Source organism: Euprymna scolopes, chromosome 33 (assembly GCF_053919585.1).
Source record: "Euprymna scolopes isolate OS-2025 chromosome 33, ASM5391958v1, whole genome shotgun sequence".
Classification (NCBI taxonomy): domain Eukaryota; kingdom Metazoa; phylum Mollusca; class Cephalopoda; order Sepiida; family Sepiolidae; genus Euprymna; species Euprymna scolopes.
This window is the reverse complement of record NC_136514.1, coordinates 35,824,737-35,851,614: the sequence shown is the minus strand read 5'-3', so window position 1 is coordinate 35,851,614 and position 26,878 is coordinate 35,824,737.

Sequence of the window (26,878 nt, the reverse complement as noted above, 5' to 3'; positions counted from 1 at the left end):
TTTGCAACGACAGATGCCACATACAAATTCAATGCATCTAGGCTAATAGCCACTATCTTATGTAGCTTTCGAATACCTTTGCAGACACATTCAGTCATGATAATAAAATGTTACATTAAATCCTAGGAGCAACACCACCACAATCGCTGCATCGTTAGAGGAAGGAGTACCTATTTTTCCCTTTAAATATTTAGACTTATCACCGCAACCAGTCGACACTAGGAGGAAGTTAACACGTTCCATTCTACACGTACGTTCGATTCTACTCTTACATCGGCCGTAACAGGCTCATACATACACAGATATACCATTATCTTTCTCGTAGTAGAATAATAAAAAAATAATAAAGTCTTCCGCGGGAAGGTCCGCTGCCTCTGATTAGTTGCTCTCTAATTCTCTTGTTCCAGAATTAGATATTTCTAAACGAACACTGCACGGTGTCAGTTTCAGTTAAAAGACACTTCATTTTCAACATATAACAACAGCGAACGAATCGCCCACTCCTCTTAAGTAACGAATGACTGTTTAGCTTTTCTGCTAAGACTAAAACATACACAAACATACAATACGTGTCTTCTAGATTTTTCTTTCTTTCTTTCTTTGTGGTCGTCGCAGTTTCTTTTCTCATTCTGACCGCCTACAAGCGGAGGACGATGTTTACACAAAATATATATGCCGCAGTTTGATGAATAATTTTCATTTATTTATTGTTTATTTATAGATTCATAGATTTACACATTCAATTTTTCTTCTTTCGATATTCATTATATTCGTTTTGGACTTATGCATTTACTGAAGCCCACTGAAGCAATAATAATGTGATTATTTAGAAACTTGTTACAAACGTCAGGAGGGGATAGTGTTTTGCAGATATTGCATACTTGCAGCTTAAAAATTAATAACAGATGCTGTAAAGCTTAAATTAAACTAGAATATACTTTTTTAAAGATTACTGCGGTAAAATAAATTTGGAGAATACATTCTAATATAAAAAAAAAACTTTCTCTACAGGAGGCATCAGTGCTAAAAACAACAACAAAAAAAAAAGACAAAACAAATACAAACATAATAATCGCTCAAAAACAGAAAATTAAATACTGGTAACCTTAAAATAATCCTGTTTCATAAATACTGGCAATTATTTTTAACAATTCAGTTAAGTAAAGAAAGGACTTGTCCTGCCTTGATAGAGTTCAAAATAGACTTCGTAGCCTCGTAGGAGATGTCCTTTTCTCTTCGCTGCAACCTCTATCTCACAGAAGAGATGTTGCGAGTTTGTCTCTGATGTATCGTTATTTTCATGGAAAGTATTCGACTGAGCTTCAATCTATGGTCCCCCCTCGCCAAACTTTCACAAGAAACACTCGTCTAGCTGTAAACACTATCAATAATTTCTCCCACTCTTTATCTGTGCCTAAACGTAAACGTAGATTCCATGAACAAAGCTTCTTTCTTAGAACTGCACGCCTGTGGAATTGTCTTCCGTTTTCCTGCTTTCCGGCTGACTACAATATGGTTGTGTTCAAGTCTAAAGTAAATAAGTTCTTGATGAGCCGTTCCATATAAGTTATCAAATTTACCAAATTTTCATTACTAATGATTACTATATTGTCCAATTTCTACTGTACACTCTTTAACCCTTATCCTTGAGTGGCCTCTGGGCCTTGATAATGTGGTGATGCCTATGTAAAAAAAAAAAGTAAAAAAAAATATACTTTACGTCTTTCAACACTCGATAATCGCACAAACATATAAAATTAAATCAACTTACAACTCTGCTAAAAAAACTTATATAGCCTCTTTTAAGTCTTGATTATCGCTCAAAATTATAAAAAATTAAGAACTAAAACCCTTAAAATTTTACTACGGTGAGCGCTAACTCAATTTTGAGAATTATTGGCATTTTAACACGCATTGCTAACGTTTTCCTTCCGCAGACGGAAGTACCATAAAATATAAACAAATACATATTGCTCTTTTCTTGCACGAACGGAACACTCTCAAAATGTAATTACAATATTGGTTTGGGAATGTAAAAATGCACAAAATGCCGACACGCCCCTCTCAAAACAGTCTTAAAAATTTCTTATACGGCTAGAAGTATTTAATTTTCTATTTTGGAGCGATTATCAAGACTTTAATTATGCTATATATATATTTTTTTTTTTGCATTTAAAAAAATTCCCATTGACGATTTGATTTAATTTCGTATTCTTGACCGATTACCTAGGCTTTTAAGATGTAACTTATCATGTCGACACTTTCCTTTAAGAACAGAATAACCGCTTCCAAATAAGTTAGAACATCAAAATATTATACAAGTTTCAAAGTAAATTTTATTGGCTACGGAAACACTTATTGGTTATATATTTGTTTTTTTTTAGCACTTTTACTTTATGTGGAGAATTTTATTTAATTTTCTTTTCTGAGCGATTATCGAGACTTCAAAGACGTTATCTTTGGTTTTTTTTATGTTGCCATTCTGAAATTATTACGGTATTATTTAGAAAGCCCATTCTTCACATGTAGAAAGGAATGTGTTTTGCAATTGTTATGCGCTTTCACTTAACAAGTTAAAAAATGATGACGTAAAACTGGAATTCGGTTTAATACTATTTGTAGAAGATTTGACCCCCCCCAAAGACAAAGAAGAAAAAGATTTGAACAACAAACGGAAACAGCCAGGACACATTTTTCCTCCTTGGTCTTATTGTTAATGATGAATGCCCTAAAAATTGACCAGTAAGAAGGTGTGCTAGAGCTACTTTTAGGAAAAAGAAATATGCGTGAAGTATACCAAGAAGAAGAACACCAGTAACCAACAGTGCTGACAATCACAGACAGTAGCTTCTACTAGCTGCCACTGGAAAACAATGCTCGACAGTGGAAGCATCCTTATAATGTTAAAAATAAATTTTTGAATTTCGATTTTCATAATTTAATTCATTTCGTACGCACACACACACACACACACACACACACACACATTTATATTTGAAATAATATACACAATCTCTCTCTCTACATATTTTTGGGTTTCAATCCTTTCTACTCTTAGTAGACAATACATCTACTCTTGAACATTCCACTAGTAAGCATATATAAAATATACTAAAAGCATTACTAATTAAAGCTAAAAACATTCTCTTCTATATAAATAAGTCAGTAGTTGTATATATGTGTATCTGTCTGTGTGTCAATATTTAACCGATAAACTCTTACATGAGTCACATAACTCTGAAATTAAAAGGAAATAATAATAATGATACACCAAGGGAGGTTTATAACGAGTAAAATCTTTGTTTGGATAGATGTGAAAGGGAGTGGTTGTCTCTGCAATTCCGTCTGCTACACATGAAAAAAAAAAAAAAAAAAAAAAAAAAAAACGCGTATAGACATATACCGGCTAATGTACATTTTAACTTGCCGACATATTTTTATTTCCTTTTGCGCATGCCCAAATTTAATTCATTTCTTCAAGTCGTTTAATATTAAGTTTTTCTTATCCACCTCTCGATAGCTACATCGGTAGCGTACACGAACACCGCTGGGGCACTAAATGTTTCTGTTTGGATTCTAGTTGATAATATCCAAACCATATATATTTTTGAAATCAGTACACTATATATAAGGTACAATATAATATTCAACAGAAAATTGGCTCTGTAATAGTAACTACGGAATCTACACGAATTAAAATATATTTAAGTATATTTACGACCCGGCGAGTTCTGGCGCCCTCCGCTAGTATTAAAATAAATTTCAATAACAGCGGTACCATTCTTAAATGCCTTCAATAGTGACATAGAATAATTAATATTTTTAATCACCTGATTTACTGAGAAAAAACACGCTCTTCTATAAATATCGTGAAATCTGTTCTGTTAATTATCTCTGACAATGGATCCGGACGTATCTGAAAGTATTTGGATAAAAAGTGACTATGGCAGTTGCATCAGCCAGTTTTTGCCAAGAAACAAAAGAAATAATAAGGAAATTAGAAATACACAAAACCAAAATACGTAGGCAGGAATTGTTTATGTTGTTTAACGAAACATGCTTAAATGAAATAATGCTGCCTAAACACAAACACACACACATAAATAAATCAACACTTTTAGAGTGTAACTTAAACAACATCTTAACGAGCTCAATATAGATATAGCTTTATAACTATCACTAATAAAATGATGTATGTCTTGAGACAAATGTTCAGATAATATATATATATATATATATATATATATATATATATATATATATATATATATATATATATATATATATATATATATACAGTCCTGTCAAAATCATAAGACCAATTAAGAAAGTAAGCGTTTACGCATATTATCGAATTTTTAATCAAACAAATGGTTGAAACCATTGCCAAAAGGGAAAATATGATGGGGGAAAAAAATGAAATCTGCTTATAACAGCAAAAATAATGGGGGAAAAAAATATGGAAGAATAAAGGAAGAGAATATCAATTCTTTAAGAGGAGACTTATCGGGATAATGCAAAGCTCAATAAATTATATTGGAGCATATATAGAAATCAGCAAAGAAAGAAAATGACGATATAAAACTATATATATCAGGTCATGTCATATGCTACTGGTACCATGTAACCCAGTACTACCTGCCTCATGGTCGGGTCACCGGCGACTAAACTGGTTCCCCCACCAGACTTGTTTGGTGAGGAGGGCGGCTAGTCTCCCTGAAGGATTAAAAACAAGACCTTCCAAAGGGCGAATGAACTCTTTTTCTGGGTCAACGGCCAACTAGCACCGTGTATATTTGTGTGTGTATATGTGTATTGGGGTAGAGAGGGCTCCCGTAAGCCGTGGTGAAGGCAACCTTTCTAGGAGAAGCAAATCTCTGATTTAAAAAAAACCTAAAGCGGAAGACCACTACCCGCATTAAGCTGGTCTGCAGTTTAATTTGTTGCTGGCTATCTTGCTCTTGCTTGTTGCTTGATCTCAACATTTTGAACCGAGAGAGAGACTTAGCTGTCGTACAAAGCTAAGACTCTGTGACATCATATTTGTATAGATACTCCCTCAGACATTTTGGGCTCCTGGATTTTAAATGTCTGAGGGAGTGGCACTCGTCTGACAAGACGTTGCAATCATCATATATATATATATATATATATATATATATATATATATATATATAGAGAGAGAGAGAGAGAGAGAGGGAGAGAGAGAGTAAGTGAGAACTCTTTATGCTCTGGTATTTCGAAACCTTACGCTTCTCATCAGAATAGGAGAGAAGATGCAAGGTGACATAATAGGGATACGACATCTACCGATAGTTACATTAGGAGTGAAATAAAATATTGATGCTGTATTCGGGAGCTTTCGCTCCTAATATAATTATCACTAGACGTCGCATCCTTATAATGTTACCTAGCATCTTCTCTCCTCTTCTGATGAGAAGCATTAGACATCGAAATACCATGGTATAAAAGTTTTACTTATCCTACACTCCAATTATTGTATGCCCTTATTGAATAATTAGCTTAAATCGCTATATATATATATATTACTAAATAGGTTTATATCGTCATTTTCTTTATTGTTTGTTTACCGAAAGTTTTTAGATGAGACAAGTGATTGGTACCGTCGGTTTCAAACCCGACAATTAGAACCGTTTTAGATACCCATATCAAGTTCTCATCAGCTAATACTCATCTATTTTATAGCCGGAAGTGGAAATATATATACATCACGAGTTCACGTTTAACTCTCGTTTTGCGAAACCCCCTTTTTATTTATCGGATGGCGATAATTTTATTAACTTTAAAATGAAATTATAATAAATTTAAAATCTAATTTCAATTATTTTTTTATGTTAATTAAAACCAAAATTAATTTAAAAATTTAAAACTTTTTTTCAAAATTGTTTAAAAAATTTTTTTTTCAAAATTTCAAAATTAAAATTTATCTCAATGTCGATTAAAACGTAAAATTCCATTTGATTATATCGAAATGCGTTTAAAAATTCGTTTAAAAATTTCAACACTTTCAAGATTTTCCTAATATATTAACCTCAATACTATTGTATTTTTCCCTATAGTTTTAAAAATGAAATAGCTTCTAAATTATATTTATAAAGTATCGGTTTGAAAAAATTATATAATACAATAATTTAATATCTATAATAACTATGATTTAAATTACGATTAAAATCCAATTCTACAAACTAAACTCAATTTTAGAATTTAAAAGTTAACTGTGTTTTTTATGTACATAAAGATTTAGGTTTTGTCTTTTTCACTGACCCAGTTTATTAGGATTGCTTTCCTTCTATGTATACAATTTTTCAAAGATTCACTCCTCACATTTAAGTATCTTATTTCTGGGTCATGAATATGTATATATATATATATATATATATATATATATATATATATATATATATATATATATAATAAAATTTTAGTCATTCAATAAAATTAAAAATTTATGACGTGACATGGTTAAATTTCAAATCAAAAGATTTTTATTATTCTATGTAAGACAAAGAATACATTTGAAATATTATAACTCATTATCCTATAGGATTTCGATGTCTACCATCTCTTCAGAGGAGAAAATATTAGCAAATAGTTATAATGGTTTACACCTTATTTGCTAAAGTCAGTGAGACATGGAAAATTACAATTAAAAGTATTTTAAGTATTTAAATATAATAGAGTAAGGGAAGTTAATGAAAAGGATATAGAAATTCACATCCGAATTGCATGGTAAAATCCGGAGTGAATGTCCTGGAATTTTTTGTTTATATAATGAGTCCGGTAAATAAATTATTATATAGGCCCGGTGGATCTGTTTATTAATAAACATATATTTTTATATATTTAATATTTGTCTATAATTATAGAACATGAGCTTCAAATTCCACTCCAAAATAACTTCAAATTATGAATAAAATAAATAAAACCGCTTTCTGTAGACAGACTAAGCAAATCTGAAGTATATATATATATATATATATATATATATATATATATATATATATATATATGATGATGAGAATAATGGAAATAGTATTCTGATGAAATAGAGAAATAGAAAATAACAAACCGAGTTATGTGTTCATCAACGTTTCGCCTTCAGTTCACCCAGAGGAAGTCTCGAAATAAAGACGTAACGTTGATGAACACATAACTCAGTTTTTTACTTTTTATTTTTTTCTCTCTCTCCTTCTCTCTCTCTCTCTCTCTCTCTCTCTCTCTCTATATATATATATATATATATATAGAGAGAGAGAGAGAGAGAGAGAGGGAGAGAGAGAGAGTTCTTGTTTTTTTGTGTTTGTAATAATAATAATAAAAAAGGATTTACGACTTGGGAGGTTAACATGACACTGCGCTCGAAGAGGATTGCGTGGCTTCGGGTATCGATTCCCCAATTTCCTCACTTGTCATTGGGCCACCCCCAATCTTGACACGAACCGGTCGCTGTCTGCACGCCGCATCAGAATCGATTTCGTCCGAATAAGTCACGACAAGTGGACGCAACAAAAATAACAGAGCACAACGAAAGCGCATATGATTGAATTAATCGATTTACGTCAGAGAAGACAAAAACAAAAAAAAATTGGGAGGGAGGGGGTTAGCACGTCGATAATTATATCCAAGTATTCGCTTGTTTCTCTCTTTAAAAATCACTTAGAAGAGGAAAGCAGTAACATCCGAGGTTAACACATTTAATGAAGTTTCTTGTTTAGAACGGATCTTTTTAAAAAAAGTCTCCGATCTAATCGATCACGCACTATCAACCAAGCTCCAACCTCTGTCCCATCACCGAAATGCTGCATCCATGTGCGTGCTTTGCAATTACCTTAATGAAATGTGTTCTGATAAACTCCAAGCACTTGTGCTCCCCTCGACATACACCCCCCGACTAACCCGATGAGCAGCAAAAATCTAACCCTTTACTTGTCGTATCATTTTTCCTCTGTTTATTTTTCTACACCGTAACATAGCATTTTTTTTCTTTCTGTGTTTTCATATTTAAAATCAACAATTCGTTATCTGTATGTCGATCGAGCTATCTGTTTTTTTATTTCTCTTAATTTAGCATAATATATAACTATACATAATTTTAATGTGTCTTATATTTCCGTTGTGTCTATATTTCTTTTCTTTTCACCGTTGTTCAATGAAAGGACCCTACGTTGTTTTTTTTTAAATTTTCTTTATCTTTTCCTTTTTTTATGTGTAGTGTACAATATATATTTTTTTTCGTTCTGTCTATATAACATTTTTTTTATGGTAACCACCAGGTTCGAGGTTTTTTTCCACACTCTTGTCTGAGTGTTCTGGTTGAAGAACGGCACCAAATGAGCGTTTGTTACGTTGTCGTATCATAAAATGAGCGTTTGTTGTATTGTCTATTTATAAAGGATTGAGTGTTTGATTATCTTATCAGAGTTAATGTCGTTGTGTGTGTGTGTGATCGTCTAGTGGTCTTTCTATTACATATGTTCATATGCTGTTAAGTGTGAATATGTGTGTGACATGTCATGTATCTTCAACATATCTTCTGTCATTTCGTTGGTCCATCTGGAAATTCTCGTCTGGGAGGGAGACTTGATACCTGTTTTTGGGGACGAAGATTTATTTCACTCCAAGACAAGAAATTGGTTCTACAGTTTTTTTTATTCACTTTCCAGTTTGTTCGCAGAAGATTGGAAAGTGAATTTGGCCTGTGTTGTTTCTTTTTCTAGGTCTTATTTCTACCACGTCAACGTTCGTCCCCACCCCCAGCGAAGGGGAGGAGACAACGGCGAAGCCGTCTGCTCTCTTCCAAGTCCCAACCAAATCTCCTCGATTCAGTTAACCTGATCACATGACTCACACGCAATCCAATCAGCTGATCTTGACTTCCGTCAGCATGTCTACACTATAATTCACACTCTCCCTCTCTCTCCCCCTCTCTCTGTATCCATTCTCTAACATTCCTTCCCCCATTATTTATAAAAATGTATGACGAAGACATACATTTTTTTACTACCAACTTTTACTAAGGGAATCCTAAGCTCACCCCACTGGCAAAGGAACTGTCATAACATTATTCAATAAATCATAATTCAAATAAATAAAATTACACCCACAAATAATACCATGTGGCGCGAATCCTTGCGCCCTCGAAGGTCAACAACTCTCTGTGACCCCATGGCCTCCATCTCGCATCTTAGGATCATGCAGAGATCGTTAGATCTCTTGTCACGCTATAACTCGTTTCCACAAGCACATGACTCATACGAGATAAAAGATTTTTCTTATAACATTACGAGAGCATTTTCCTATGTCTCCCGCCGAATTACGTTAAAAAGCTTTCTGCTCTAATACATTATTTCCTTTGACTGATAGACTTTGGAATTCCCTTCATGTTTCCTGCTTCCATGACTGTACTGAAATACAGAAGTTTAAATGTAATGTGAACAGATATTTCCCTTCAAAGCCATATCATTTTAGGGGGCGTTTAGATTTAGAGTTGTGTTCTCTTTAGGAAAAGAATAAAGTTCCCTAAAATTTCGTGAAAACACGTGACCTCGTTCCGGCTCTCGCGAGATTTGAGAATGAGACTAACTTTCCCCCCTCTTTTGTTATCTCTTTGCGAAGCCGAACAAAGCAAAGCTACTGAACCACAGAAACGCTCCTACCACCAACTGCCATGTGTAGACTGTAAGTAAATTCATTGTGTGTGTTTCACACGACTCGTTTGTGTTTACAAACATGTGAATTCCATTGTTTTGGGACATGATTGAACTGTTTGTTGACTTTCTGTTTTAATATTGTTTTTTGTTTTGAAGACCATGCAAGAGTAACTGCGTATTCATTCAATTATTTCTGTTGTATTTTGTAGCAAATGTTTGAGTGCTGGCTTTACGTTTCTTAATATTAAGTATTATTCAGAATCCAAGAAAACCCAAGCTCCAACATGCAAGTTGCAATGTCGCAATGCACCAGCCAAACAAGTTGATAAATTCAAATATCTGCGATACTGGATCACATCTGATGGAAGGTGCACGACTGAAATACAAAGTCGCATAGCCGCATCCAAAGTCATTTTCAAGAGATTGTCATCGATCAACAGAAACATTAAAAAGACACCAAATTCAGAATACTCCAAACGTATGTATGGTCTGTTGTATTATACGATTGTGAGTGCTGGACAATCAGTAACAACGCAAGGAAAAGACTAGAGGCAACTGAAACTAGGTTCCTGAGGAGAATTTTGAAGATATCCTGGACAGAAAAGAAAACAACCCAGGAGGTATTAGAAATGGCAAACAAAGAAAGGCCTCTAATAAGAACAGCACGAAAAAGATAAGATTCATGGGTCATGTCTACAGAAAAAGCGGAACAGAATAGATTAGCTTGACAGGAAAGATCATGGGTAGAAAAAGCAGAGGACGACAGCGAGAAACATACGTTGACAATCTGAATATCTGGGCAACATCAAAACTGATGAGCAACAATGAATTCATGAATGTCCCGAAAGAGATAGATAGATGGAGAGCCATAGCCGTGAATGCCTGCACCAGACAGGACACTACTTTACGATGAATCTAAATTAATAACTTTAACTGGTGCTTCAATAATACTAAGCATTATATTTTGGCATTAAATATGTAGCGAGTGACGATGTTTTCGTATCAGTGTTCAACATGAAAATGCTTAATATGGTTTATGCGCAGGTACCACTGCGCATGAAATCGCCTGAATAAATAAAAAAACATAATTAAAAAAAAAAATCTTAAGCCAATGAGATGCATTTCTTTGAATTAATAAAATTTACCGTCTTGATCTCCCCGACAAAACGTTGAGCCAAATTCTACGATAGAGCTAATATATACTTTGCTCTAGCTTCTTTCGCCCCTCTGATGGGTGATGGGAAAGCTAAAGCAATACATTTATCAACGCGCGTTCACACACACAAACACACACACACACACACACACACACACACACACACACACACACACACACACACACACACACACACACACACATGGTCACAGGAGAGAACTTGAATGCCTACTAACTATTCTCGAATGTCTACTAGATGCTATCCTCGAGTGTCTACTAGATGCTATCCTCGAGTGTCTAAGTTCTCTCTGTACAGGGGTTTGTCAGAACAACCTGGCATGAGGATACTTCTCCCTAGAAGTGAACCCCGACCAAATATTCAAGATCACATGATATTCGCAGCCCAAATAAGATCTCTTGACTATGGCTAACTTACATTAGCTTTTACGAGGAATGGTGCACCTTCTCCAAGTGATGTTACTTCAAGTAACTGCACAAAGCTGGATACTTAACCAGACTAGATAAATTCTAATCCTGGAATCCAGAAATAACAAGAGATCAAATGAGAGATATACTACAACAAATGAAAATGGTTAATTGGAAAGAAGAAATTCGAATATCTGTGTATCTCATATAGCGTTAAAGTGTTAGCACTAGGTTGGGGGCCCCTTGATTTCTGATAACTTCGACTGAAGTAAAACAGCATTCGTCCCCCTCCCCATTTAATCCCAAAAGTCCCCAGGGGATGTCAAATCCTGCTGAAAATGAACAAACGGTGCAGTTTTAGGCCTTAACATATGTAAATTTGACTTCTGCACCGTGCAAAAAAAAAGAAAGAAAAGAAAAAGAAATGACTAAGTTCATCATTTGCCCCCACACCATTTAGCCCCCAAAATCCTTAAGGCCTTAACATATTTTAATTTGAGTTCAGCACCATGCAAAACTGCTAAATAGACATACATAGACAATTTTGGACAAATATGGTAAAATAGTCCCAAAAATGGAGTGTTTTTATTACCCTTAAAAGAGCCCCTTAAGAGTTATCGCGAAGTATAGACGAATAAAATTATATAGACATCAGGTAGTTACAACTTTTCAGAAAGTTTTATAAAAATCTAAGACATCAATTTTTTTAATAAGCACAAAAGTGTAAATTTCAGCCATTTTAACCCAAAAGGCACCCCTTGGATGGGGGGCAACTGGAGTTTTCCCGGAAAATCCGTTCTGTTACTTTTTTTTTTTTACTCATATCATGTTTAATGTTTGTGCAAAATTTAAAAAAATTCCAAGGCGTAGTTATTTAGAAAAGTGCGGACAGACGAACGGACGAACGGACAATAGCGAATTTACAGTTCCACCCTCTTTTTGTCGGGGGGAGGGACAAAAAAATATTAAGCATACGTATGTAGCCCGATACATTTTAAGCAAATCGGATGCATTTCTATGAATTTATCAAATTTGATATTTTGATCCACCTTGAATGCATAAAAAAGTAGATTTTTCCTTCGATAAGGGATTTGTGTGAGAGTTCACGACAGAACCAACATCTGCTTTATTCAGCTTCATTTTCCCCACCCCCTGTCAGGCGATAGGAAAACTAAATAATACATTTCTCAACTCACGCATACACAGTCATAATCATACGCATTCAGACACTAAGACACATACATACATACATACAACCCATTAAATCTTTATATTGTCGTCTGCTCGTCATAAAAAACACACGTATAAACATTCATTTTAATAATCTTAACAATTTTCACAGAACTTATTACAATAAAAACAAATGAATATTGACTCTTATTGATAACTTTTAATGATATGTAATTTGTGTAATTGCGTGGAAACGTTTTGATTACGATTTTCCGACCCGTGGATAATTCACGATCCTTAAATTATCGACTCATACTATATCTAAGCTAATGTATGCCCCTTGTTTCTACAAGGACTCTCAAACTATAAATAAACATTCGATGTTTTTCTACATAAACTTTCATTTTTTTTTTTTTACATATATAACGTATCTCTTTTTTTAATTAATAATTTTTGAACTAGTTACTTTGTTTGTGTTTGTCGTATAACATTTTTCTCGCTGTCGCCCACATTTGAGTATAAACATGAAAACTATTTCCTTAAAAATACTTCCCTAAATTCGGTTCTCAAAAAAAAAAAAAAAAAAATAATAAATAAATAAATAAAAACTTCCCTCAACTTTTAAAACGAGACCTCCAAAACTAACCAAAAGTATGTAGTAAAACAAATATTGGATACTCCCTCGTGACCGTATTCCCTTTGACCCACATGATACGGCGAAGTTATTTTGGAAATCATCATACCAGGATCGATTCCGCTTGGAATATAAGAACACTAAAGTATTTCAATATATACGGCACAATCACGTTGACACACCGGTTCTCGCCAGATTACCAAAGTTAAGCAACGTTGAGCCTGGCCAGTACCAGATGGGTGACCAATTGCGAAGGCTAAACGCTGTATGTACCTTCTGGGAAGGTTGGACGTGGGGCCAGCACCCTCACCCTATAAAAAAGAACCCCTCACTCCAAAAACATCTAAAAAAAAGTTGTAGATGGCCCATGCCCCTCAAGGGCTATGGATGGAAAGTATTTCAATGTCAATTTATTCATTCTCGCATCAGCTGTTCATAGATCGAGTGATTAATGACAGAATAAACATATAGGAACAATAGATTGACATTTATTTGTAGTGTGGCCATAAAGAAAGAAGCCTCCCGAAAGTTAAGCAGTCACCATTGCACGACGACACAAACGGCTGCTTAACTGCATAAAATATTCTTCTCTCGTTTTTCTTTCTCGTGAATTTTCTTTCTCGTGAATTAACTCAATTAATATAGTCAAAACTATTTTCCAACACTCGTGTATATATATATATATATATATATATATATATATATATATATATATATATATATATATATATATATATAAATTACAATTAAATTTACCAAAATGATCCAAGATGGTAAAACTAAAGTATATTATAAATATTCAAGAATTAATATTTATAAAGTTATCTCAGCCAGATGTAAAAGCTCGATAAAACCAAATAGGAGATAGAGCTTATAATACAAGCAAACAGTTAATAAAACATGTTAAAAACACTTTGAAAAAGAGTTAAAAGCATATTTAATCTGAAAAGGAAACACTTGATAAGTGGATAGTCCTTAATCCGCGGAGTTTCGAAGAAATACTTTCCTTCTCATCAGAGGGTAGGAATTAGCAAAATGCGGGATCAGATTTTTCATACAAAAGTATTTGATGAAACAACAAGTAAGTCAAAGATCTTACTTGATAACAAAAAAAATGAGTGAAGCAGAGGGAATATGGGGAAGAAAAAGGCGATTACACGTGAATGGATAGTCTGGTGAAAGATAAATAATCCAATGACGGTAAAATCCAAAAATATAACTTCAAGAAAGTTAATTGAATATCCATTTGCACAAATAAAATATGTTTTTAACTCTTTTACAAAGTGTTTTTAACATGTTTTATTAACTGTTTGTTCGTATATATATATATATATATATATATATATATATATATATATATATATATATATATATATATATATATATATATATATATATAAGGTATATTTGGTTAAAACAGGGGAAAAAGAATGCTCAATACGTTAGTAGAGCTAAATATATTTTTATTATTTCAACCTCGGGTCTATTTACTTAAATCATTACAAGGTGTTTCAATAGACTGGATAAAAAAATCCAGCCCATATCATCAGACGATTTAAGCTAAAATAAATTGTAAGGAAATAATTTTTTGATAACGTATGAGCATTAAAACCAAAAAGAGTTGGAGTAATAGACAGAGAGGGGAGAGGGGAAGGAGAGAGATAGAAAAAGGATGGAGGGGGGAAGAAAAAAGTATATTAATATAAATTAAAATTAAAATGAAAAAAGTGAGAAGGAGAAAAAGGGGATTGAAGATGTCAAGAAGGTATGGTTTGTTAAAAAATAAATAAAAATAAAAAAATCATAAAAAAATATAAAAAATAAATAATAAAATAAAATAAAATAAAAAAAGAATGAAAAAGAATAAAGAAGAATGAAAAATAGAATGGAAAAATAAGACAAAAAAGAAGAAGAAAAAGATAAATAACGAAAGTGGATGTCCAGGCGAGTCGGTGAGGGGCGTCGAAGGGAGCAAGCGACGACTTGCGCATGTCACCAAGTCAGAATTGTGTCAAAGAGTCTGCAATCCTCGGCGACCGTGGCGGTGGTAGAGGGCACATAGAGCCAAAATACGCCCAGTTAAAAAAGACAAATGCGTCAAATAATTTATTATTTTTTTATTACAGGACTGTATGTCGATGACTACAAATAGATTTCAAGCTCCCCTCTTTCGGCAGAGCACTGTCGTAAATAATCTCATCCGCTACTTAATTGGCTGAAAAAATGCGAGGCTCGCTGCTTGTTTGTAAATAAGTGGTTTGAGCACTATAAAAGTGGTGGACGGATGTTTGTTGTAAAATGGACATTTGGTGAGGTTATTTGCGGGCACCGCTCCGTGGGTCAAATCAGTAGAATTGCTGACTATCAACGCGATGGTTCTAGGTTCAATCCTCGGCTTGGGAGAGGTGCTAGTCCAGCGGTACTGATGAGTTGTGATACAACGAAACAGGACTGTATGTCGATGATTATATATATATATATATATATATATATATATATATATATATATATATATATATATATATATATATATACGCATGCACGCGTGTGTAATGCGTGTTTTTTTTTTCTTTCTTTCTATTCTGGGTTTGTTTTTTGCTTTTTTTTTTTCAAATTTTCGATTCAGTTTGATGTTTTTCATTCTGTCATATTTATTTGTTTTTTTAACTTCATCGAGTAAAACATTATTTTATATGAATGCGTCCACTAGCGAAGCATACTTTTCTCCCATCATATTAAACTCGTTTATTTAATAAAGACAGAAAAAAATATCTAAAATAATTGACAGTGTAACTATCTGACTTCATTTTATCAACTTACTCCATGACTGGCGACTTCCCCTTATCAAGCATCGGGAATCCTGATCCACTGTTGGATTCATATATAATCCAATATTCTCTCAATTTCTGCGATCAGCTATTTTTAATTGCCACCTTTGATCTCTCCATTTGAGGCTTTCCCTTGCCACTTAACCTCTTAAGATCCATTCTTGAACTGACCGGGTCACTTATCTCACCAGGGTATTAATACTCAGCCAAGAAACCTGATCCAATAATAAAAGATCGATATCCAGTTAAGCGGTTAATATCGAGAATACGAACCAATACCTCCGCCAAACCCTATTGAATAATTCCAATAAGCTTGTTTCGATCTTATATGAACCATCAAATATAATGAATAACGTCTCGTCTTGAGTTCCATACTAAGAATATCATATTCAGTTATTTATATACGAGATAATGTCACTGTCTACGCAAGGTGGTTACCCTACTCTCCAAAAGATCACTAATGACATCGTTTAAAATATGCCCAATACTCTTTACAATCCAACCATATTTGGTACAAATACGCTTCAGTTTATGACTGACTTGTCCACCATGTTCGATTCACGAATGTCCAGCAGTCTTTGTTTTGATCACTGTTCAATGATATTCGGTATACGCTGTGGTACTATGTTACGTGGAAGTCAAGGACAGCATACCGCCTGCATGCAGCAGCTCTCTTTTAACAGCATCGGCGACCACGGCTCTCTAAATTGTAGAGCCATGGTAATATCGGGAAGACAAGTAAAGATGGTATTTTCCTGTTGCTTTCTGTCTTGGTTCGGGGGTGTATTTTTCCCGTGAGTTAAACGCGCTCCCCAGATACCAACCTGAGAATTTCTACGACTCAGCACGGTACATACAGCGCCTAGGTTTCCCAAATGGTCACCCATCTGGTACTGGCCAAGCTCATCGTTGCTTAACTTCGGTGATCTGGCGAGAACCGATATGTCAACGTGATTGTGCCGTAAACAGCATACTACAAGGCCAGTAATAATTTCTGAAATCCAACCATATTTGGATAGTATGCGTTCCGTCTACATCCGATGTTTCCCCCAAAATATTTCCCCCATAGAATCGTAAATGCATTCCGACTGATTGTTTTTTCAAACGTTTTGTAATCATACTGTGTTTAAAAAGGTCCGGATGACTTTAGTGCTGACAACACTTAGAAATCCGGCAACCTGGTCGGTTGGCAATTTCTCTCTACTCAAAGAAGCGTTGTATTACTCGGCTTTTCCGTAATGCTGTGTCCGACTAAGTCTGTGAGCAAGCAAGTTGGAATACATTTTGCATACCAATGATGATACAACACTTTTTCTTCAAAATATATAGGAGAGGAGGTCCTATATTTTTAATCCGCCCGAATAGGTTAGAGGGGACTGCAAATTGCTATTATTGTTATGATGACTGAACCTGTACATTCATGACCTAAAAGATTCATCTCTGTTGCAGATATTGACGGAGCGAGACTCTAAAAGCAACCCCTGCCATGAACGTGCGTCAGAAGCAGAGATGCGCTATTTAATTCCTGTCAAAAGTTCATTGAGAATGGCGAAGGCTATGTAGAAAAATAAAGTCGCTCGTTTTAATGATGCTACACCCGTCTTCGTAGCTCTTCGACTTTTTGAATTAAAAAATATAGGAGGCTTTACTTTTGGAACGACCCTCGTACTTTAAAATCGTCGGTCTATTCGCTAATTAAAATATAAAATCATTTTTAGCTTTCCGCTTCAGAATCGTCTCTCGTAGAAACCACCCACTCATATCACGTGACAAATCATAATTCACGGAGCTAGCATGCTCTTGTTCCATCAGCCATGACCGGGTAGAAAGTCCTAAGAAATTCGCAATCGTAGTTTGAATGTGGCCCACACTGTCGACTTAATTTTCTAAAGAGTGTAAGTTACAATTGAATTTTACCAAGTACTTTATCCACAACGCCATGGATCCTTGTCTAGACTCATATTTTAAAAGTCCGTTAAAAATGATCTTTTTAATGTTATTCAAAAGTTATGGATCCTTGTCTAGACTCATATTTTAAAAGTCCGTTAAAAATGATCTTTTTAATGTTATTCAAAAGTTATGGATCCTTGTCTAGACTCATATTTTAAAAGTCCGTTAAAAATGATCTTTTTAATGTTATTCAAAAGTTATGGATCCTCGTCTAGACTCATATTTTAAAAGTCCGTTAAAATGATCTTTTTAATGTTATTCAAAAGTTATGGATCCTTGTCTAGACTCATATTTTAAAAGTCCGTTAAAATGATCTTTTTAATGTTATTCAAAAGTTATGGATCCTTGTCTAGACTCATATTTTAAAAGTCCGTTAAAAATGATCTTTTTAATGTTATCCAAAAGTTATGGATCCTTGTCTAGACTCATATTTTAAAAGTCCGTTAAAAATGATCTTTTTAATGTTATTCAAAAGTTATGGATCCTCGTCTAGACTCATATTTTAAAAGTCCGTTAAAAATGATCTTTTTAATGTTATTCAAAAGTTATGGATCCTTGTCTAGACTCATATTTTAAAAGCCCGTTAAAAATGATCTTTTTAATGTTATTCAAAAGTTATGGATCCTTGTCTAGACTCATATTTTAAAAGTCCGTTAAAAATGATATTTTTAATGTTATTCAAAAGTTATGGATCCTTGTCTAGACTCATATTTTAAAAGTCCGTTAAAAATGATCTTTTTAATGTTATTCAAAAGTTATGGATCCTCGTCTAGACTCATATTTTAAAAGTCCGTTAAAAATGATCTTTTTAATGTTATTCAAAAGTTATGGATCCTTGTCTAGACTCATATTTTAAAAGTCCGTTAAAAATGATCTTTTTAATGTTATTCAAAAGTTATGGATCCTTGTCTAGACTCATATTTTAAAAGTCCGTTAAAAATGATATTTTTAATGTTATCCAAAAGTTATGGATCCTTGTCTAGACTCATATTTTAAAAGTCCGTTAAAAATAATCTTTTTAATGTTATCCAAAAGTTATAATTGTAAGCCCTGCCCCTCGCCTCGTTCAAGAAATGATACCTCGAAGTATTTCTAATCAAACTCAATATTGGCAGTCACATTTTGACACCAAGCCTGGTTGTTATGTAGCCGGTGACTGTATAACATTATTGTCAATGTATATAAGCAACGTGACGTCTAGTAGTTAAAATGTTCTATTGTTGTATGTAGGTGTGGAGTTTCACATAAAATAAAACAGTTCATTAACACCAGCCTGTGTAGCAGGCAGGCAAAGAACATAACTCACTCTGTTGTGTTTTCGTCTCTTCTCATTATTCAAGTTCATCTTCCGACTAAGGAAATAACAATAGGTTATATATTTGATATAACTTTATACTTGAGTTCACATCAGGGGTTGCAAGACGTTGTAAATTTTCCACATTATTCTAAAGTCGCGTTTCACCTAGCTCCCAAAACGCGGAGACGATATCTTTCGTGTTGTTCGATTTTCCCGTCTGACTCCCAACTCTAAACTAACTGATTACGTGTACCATTAATCTATCTAATTACGTCATTCATAACATAACTTTTCGCATCGATAACATTTTTATATCCAAACAATTGCAATCAACCATTAAAATACTCATCATAATAATCGACTATTTTTACTTTCGGGTGTTTTCCGGTAGACTAACAGCATAACATGGTGCTGTTTTCATCAATGTCAAATTTAACCTTTTGACCCTTTGTCAGTTACTCTCTATGCTAGATCACCGATATATAAAAGCAAGTGCGTGTTATACAGGGTGACCCCCCCCCAAAAAAAAACCAGAGGACATTCAATTGTTTTTCTGAGCATTTTACAGTCAACGGAGAAAAAAAAAAGGGCCAAAGACCCTAGTGTTTTGATGTGATGTTTTGTAATATAATAAACTAGTTATGACCGAAGTTTCATTTCATTCGGATAAAACACTGAGAAACGGGGCCTAATTAGAGTTGGGCCCGTTTTTTGGGGGTCACCCTGTATTTATGCGATTTATTTAGAGCCGCCCAACCACTCACTTGGTCCCTGATGATTCGAAATGAACCCTGAGATAAAAATGAATATCACAAATGCTATTCCTTAAATTTTACTCATTTAATTTTGTTTCTGAGGTGTTGAAATTAAAGTTTGCCTTTGAACTGCTGAATACCGTTGAATGCGCGTGCAAAAAAAAACCAAAACCAAACAAGTGAAGCATGCATGGTCCTCCGTGAGTGCACAGTGAACGATGCATAAACAAAAATGACTAAGTTCAGCATTTGCCCGCTCCCCCATTTAACCCCAAAAGTCCCCAGGGATGTCCAATCCTGGTGAAAATGAACAAACGGTGCAGTTTTAGGCTTTAACATATGTAAATTTGAGTTCTGCACCATGCAAAAAAAAAAAAAAAAAAAAAAATGACTAAGTCCATCATTTGCCTTCACCCCATTTAGCCCCCAAAGTCATCAAGGCCTTAATATATTTAAATTTGAGTTCAGCGCCATGCAAAAACGGCTACATAGACATACATAGACAATTTTGGACAAATATGGTAAAATAGTCCCAAAAATGGAGTGTTTTTATTAGCCCTAAAAGAATCCCTGGGCACACCCAAGAGTTATCGCGAAGTATAAACAAATAAAATTATATAGAAATCAGTTAATTACAATTTTTCAGAAAGTTTTATAAAATCCAAGGCACCAATTTTTTTTAATAAGCACAAAGTGTATATTTTAGCCATTTTAACACGAAGGACAATCCTAGTGAGGCAAGCGGAGTTTTTCCGGAAAATCCGTTCTGTTATGTTTTTACTCATATCATGTTTAATGTTTGTGCAAAATGTCAAAAAATTCCAAGGCGGAGGTATTGAGAAAAGTGCGGACAGACGAACGGACGAACGACGAACGGACAAGGGTGAATTTACAGCCTTCCCCCCTTTTTTGTTGGAAGATTAAAAAAAAATTTTTTTCGCTTGCAACGCAAAAACGACAATCTTTTTCTTTTCTTGTTTCGGCGTTCGTAGAAAATCCGCGTTTCCTTCCTCACACTGACACGCTAATTAACCGTACGTTCAAACAACTCCGAGTCAACAAAATGAATGTTCTCACCAATGAAATGAAATACCGCCTTTTTTATATACTCAAATTCGGATGCGTCTTAATTTGCATATGTAACATTTTCGTTTCCTATCGGTTGGGTTTCGAGTTCGAGTCTCGGTGACTTTTTACAATACGCACGCGCCACCCATGGACGCTTGTTTCTATGACCGTTGTCACAGTTTCTATTTGCATTGACAGAAGGAAAAAAAAAGATAACGAAATACCTAGGTCTTGTGTATAACATGAAAAGAAAATGGAATCGTAGGAAGATCGCTATCATTTCAGTAATTATAATAGAAATTGAACTCATGAAAACTAATTTCAAAAACTACTTGGCAAATATACTCGGTGAACCAAGTGCAAGAGAGATTCAAACAATTTCACTTAAAGAGACGATCAGAATTTTAAACGTACCTCTCGTTTGGAATATATAAGATAGCGAGTCAATGTTTGGCATCCAATAGGATGCCATATCCCTAAATTTAACAAACTGATCAATAAATAAATAAATAAATAAATAAATAATAATAATAATAATAATAATAATAATAATAATAATAAAAACGCAAAACAACGCAAAAAAAACACAACGCAAATAATCAACTCTATAATAAATTTTGGCATTCGGGCCAAAATCAAAGTGTAGTATCTGTTCCAGTAGATACTGCAATCAAAGACTATATGTGAGTGCAACCCCACATATCAGACCATTGCTCTTGTAGCAATCAGTTTTAGTCAATGTAGAGGAAACCTTTCATACTAATTGTCACTATCCAGTTCCCCCTTAGGGGGAGCTGGTCCCCCTTCCTCCTCTCTTCACATTGAAAAACTAATTTGCTCAGTGGGGGAAGCAAATAAATACAAACTCTATAATAAATTTTGGTTGTTTTGATCTTTTTGTTTTACGACATACCAACCCTTTTTTTTGGTTATTTAATGCCGAATCCAATAACTTTGTAAAAAGTCTTTTATGCTTCAAGTTCAAGTTCTTTATATATTCAAATAGTTATTAATGATTATTCATTTAGTTTTATTTTTTTAATTACATTTTCACCCCAAACAAGACACATTGCCACTTTGATGTAGGGGGCTACTACCAGGGACCTAAGGTACAGGGGTACTATGTAGGGAGTTGGGCAGCAAGATATCTGTTTACGTTACACTTGAATTTCTGCATGTCAGTACAGGTGAGAAAGCAGGGACTTGGAAGGGAATTCCAAAGTCTAGCAGTTCTGGCGAATAAACTACTGGAGTAGAAAGCTCTCTTACATATAAGGATCTCTACTGTGTAGGGGTGGGATTTAGCTGCTTGTCGGGTTTGTCGAGGGTATTTACGTCGAGTGGGTACAAGTGCTTGCAGTTCGTCGGAGAATTCACTATTAAAATACTTGTAGAACAGGCAGAGGGATGCAACATTTCGTCGATCAGACAGAGACTGAAGCTTAGATGACAATTAAGGACGTATGAGGTTGGCGACTCTCTTTTGAACCTTATCCAGGAGCAAGAGACTAGTAGCAGATGCACCAGCCCAAATATGACAAAAATGCTCCATACATGGGCGAATGGTGGACTTATAGAGGTACAAGATATTTTCGGGTGTGAGTAGCGTTCTAGCACGGTAGAGAAAGCCTATCTTCTTCGCGGCGGTCCTGGCAATGCTCTCAATGTAATTGTTCCAACTCATGTTTCCTGTAAACGTTAGGCCGACGAGTTTAAAAGAGTACTTTCAGATAATGAGTCTTTGGGCGTTGCTATTGGTAGTAGAGAAGGTTTCTTGTAATTATTGAAGGAAACAGGTTAGTCTTGGCAGCATTGAATGTGACCATTCATTTTTGGCCACATTCTACTACAGATTGGAGGTCATTCTCTAGTGCTTCTGCCATTTCTTTAGAATATGTGTTCATTTGTTTTCCTGCCGTCTTTTCGGTTTTTAAACTTTATGGCGAAAGTGCTTATGCTTTAAGTTACTTATATCTTAAACTATTCAACCGTGCTGTTTAGTTTGGTTGTTTTGTAGGTTAAAATTGTTTTCGTTTTTGGCTTTGCAGAACATGAATGAGTTTTGAAAAAAATAGCATCACTGTTTCGTGCATTTTAGGTCAGAATGCTGATGTGTTTAGACAGCCAGATCTGGGAGGATCAAAAACTATAATGCATGTGTGTATTTATTTGTAAATGTATATATATTCTTTCCATCACACAAACGCTAGTGAGTAAAAAAAAAAAAAAAGTAAAAAAAAAAAAGCAAAAAAAAAAAAAATTACCGGGCGAATCGAGTTTAAGTATGTAGGAGAGTCAAGCAGCCAAATAACAAGTAAAACAACTCAACCAAAATATAAAGACAGAAAACGATACAATGTATCTCCAGGTTCAATACGCACATCACATAACTTAATAGTATTATAGGCGCCCTGAACCCCTATAAATACTTCCATAATCCACAATAATAAAATCCAATTAAAATAAAATTCAGTATATAATAAAAGAAAAATTTTCCACGCCTATAAAATATGAATACTTCCACTTCGCACCATAATCCATTATACCTTTTCTTAAACACACACACACACACACACACACACACACACACACACACACACACACACACACACACACAATAAAATGAGGGCCGTTCGAATAGTAAGGTTTTCTATTTTTGAAATCGCAAACTAAAACATTGAAGAGCTACGAAGATGGGAGTGGTACCATTAAAGTGAGCGACGTTTTGTGCTCCGGAATTTACTTTTCTACATAATCCCCACCATTCTCAATGCACTTTTGCCAACCTCTTTTTATGCCTCGGTCATAAAAGTCCGAAGTGTGCTCTGTCATTCCGATCTCTGTCGCTACACTGAAATCGACGAAGTCATCTCCCAACTCCGCTGACATCAATTACATAAGCTTTGTAAACGTTCAACATGTACCAGTGAATGTCGATCGGTTCAATTTTTCTGTGCGGAGGAATTCAATGACGCTACTCTGCTTCTGACGCACGTCTGTTACAATGATCGCTTTCTTAGCATCATACACCGTCAATATCTGCAACAAGTAGATGAAACTTTCAGGTCATGAATGCATACATTCGGTCATAATAAAAATGCAATTTATAATCATCCCTGATCCATTGGGATAGAATAAAAAAAAAGGTGACATTACTTTTTGAACGTCCTTCCCCTATCACATACACAGCATAAAAATCTAAATCACTGTCATTATAATCCCAAAAAATAAAATCGCCATAAATTATGCAGATTAACAATTAAAGTTTTCTTAAAAAATTAAAAATCAATAAAACAAAATAATGTTGTGGCTTTAAGAAAGACGTGAACAACAGGGTTATGTCGAAATAATATATTGTACAAAGTAAATACAAAGAAAGGTTGTATTTTCGACTGTTAATTAGACAGTCTTTAGTTTCGTGTTCAGTCGCGATATTTTCCCCACAAGAGTATTAACCTCGCCGTTTATATAATGGTTAGCAGAGTCCATTATGAGTGAATAGCCTGGGTGCACGGCATTGCCTATGTGTTTGGAGGTGTGTGTTGAGGAAAAAAAAATGGTAGTAGCAGGCAGGCTCGAACCCGTACCGCGGAGGTGAAAAAAAAACGTGACCCCCCCCAAAAAAAAAAAAAAAAAAATCCACGCCAAACCGGAAGTGACATAGGTTTAAATTAACGCTATTCAATTGAAAAGAGGGGATGACTTTCGAAAATATCAGCGAAAAAAGCGACCCCTCCCTGTAGAAAAGTGCCCAGTTCAACGTGAATGATTTAATGTTTTTGGCCAATGTTTCGATATTTGTCGTTCGAAGAGTCGAGCTTCAAAATGATGCCGATCTCGTGAAAATCCGTCGCCTCTGTCGAAAGTTTTAGGCATACATACATGCATACATACATACATACATACATACATACATACATACATACATACATTTAAACAGACAGGTAAGATTTATATTATAGATGAGTGAATCCCCATAACACCTTTTTCCCAAGCCTTTACTTCGCAAGACACAGACACAATTAATCAACCGAGAACCACACAGTCTATATAAAAGCATATAAGATATCCACGGATACACACCCGAGAGTCAAAACAATGAAAAGAATATGCTGTTGTTTTAGCCCTAGTTATCATCGATCTATCCATCTGTCTATCTATCTATTTATATATTTATCCGGTGATATTGTTAAAATAGTTTATATTGGGAGTTATTTATTGTTAAGCTGAAGATGTTTACATAAATTAGCTAAGTTAAATAAACAAAATGATCATCAATAGTCGCATACGTGAGAGAGGAGGTCACGTTAAGGAGACATCTGCGTTTGATGATGATATAACAGAACTGACAGGTCAAGAGGTGAAGACGATTAGATTGAGGAGTTGGAGTTTGGTCACCAAAGTGAACAGACATATTCAAGTCCGGGAAGCGGGTCTGGAAAGAACAAAAATGTAGACACGTAAGCAAACTCCTGTGAACACCATTAGAACAGCTGAAATAAATTCATATTTTAAAAATATAAAGTGTTGTTCTGTGGTTTCACAAAAGAAGAAAATTCAAGTGTCTATAATTGGTTATGGTGTTGGACGTTGCATGTTTCATCACAGAGCCCAGCAGTGAAGATAGAAGAACTTCGGATAAAGAAAAGATATGAAACATCTATATATTCTTCTTCTTATAAAATATGATACCTTTATGTAAATACGAATTGTAATATATCCCCGTGCGATAACTCCTCTATACAACAGTCTATACGTCGATTATATATTAACACCAATCCAGTATATAACAATACCAGGTTACAATAAGAAAAAAAAAGACTTTACATTCTCCACGTTTAACAATAACAGAACGGATTGATGTATCGGAATATGTAAAAAAAAAAAATCATTTCAGGAAACTTCGATGTACTCTTGGACAAAAATGTCTGGACTAAAGTTTAAATGCTGTATCCTTATATGAGTTTTTTTGTTGTTGTCTTGTTCTGGATTTTGTTAAAGTTGTTTGCACTGATTCTCATAATTTTGGGGGATTCTCACGGAATGGAACTTTCTCGTCAGTTGTTTCCTGCCTCAGTTTTGAGTATTTCTGACTTCGTGATGCCAAACTGCCTGAGAGTGTTCTGGTTTGAGTTCTATTTTAATGAAAAGAAGCTGTTACTGGTCGCGCGTTTCAATTTTGGTCTGGTGAATCTATTCTGAAAATTTCTACCACAACGACACGTTCAACTGCGATTGCTCCAAGAATGCACAGGATTCCTTGGGAGTGAGTCTGTTTGTTCCTGCTGTTGTGTAAGTCCTCTTGGTCCTCTGTGTGTGCCAACGCTATCACTGCGGATTTGACTTCTTTTTGACATAAACGGTAAGGGGTTGCCTATTGTCTGAATTCAACTTTTGATAGGATACCCATTTTTTCAAGTCTTTTAAGAGCCTCACTAATTTTCTCAAATCAGGCGAACAGCACATTTCTTTTTTTTTTCTTGAATACTGGTTGCGTATTATCTTTGAGTTCGAATCTGGTTGGCATTTTGTTTTTCATTTTCCCAGAGTGGCTGAGAAAACTCCAAGGAAACTTTCTTTTAATTCTAACTTTAGATATTTCTTTCTCAGTAGTTAGAATTTCGACTTTTTGACAAAACGTATTTATGGGCTATTTAATTTAATTTTAATTATATAGGGAATTGAACAGCGAAACGTCTGTTCGCAATACATTTAAATGTCTGCATGTCAGTACAGCCAGGGAAAGGGGAAAAGGAATGAATTCCAAAATCGTGCAGTTCTGAGGAAGAAACTATAAGAGCAGAAACATCTGCAGTGAAAAGGTGGGATTTTGCTACTCGTCAGGTTAGTCAAGGGTATTTATGTTGATGAGTACCAGTGCTACGAGTTCGTCACAGCACATCTCGTTAAAGCACTTGTAAAA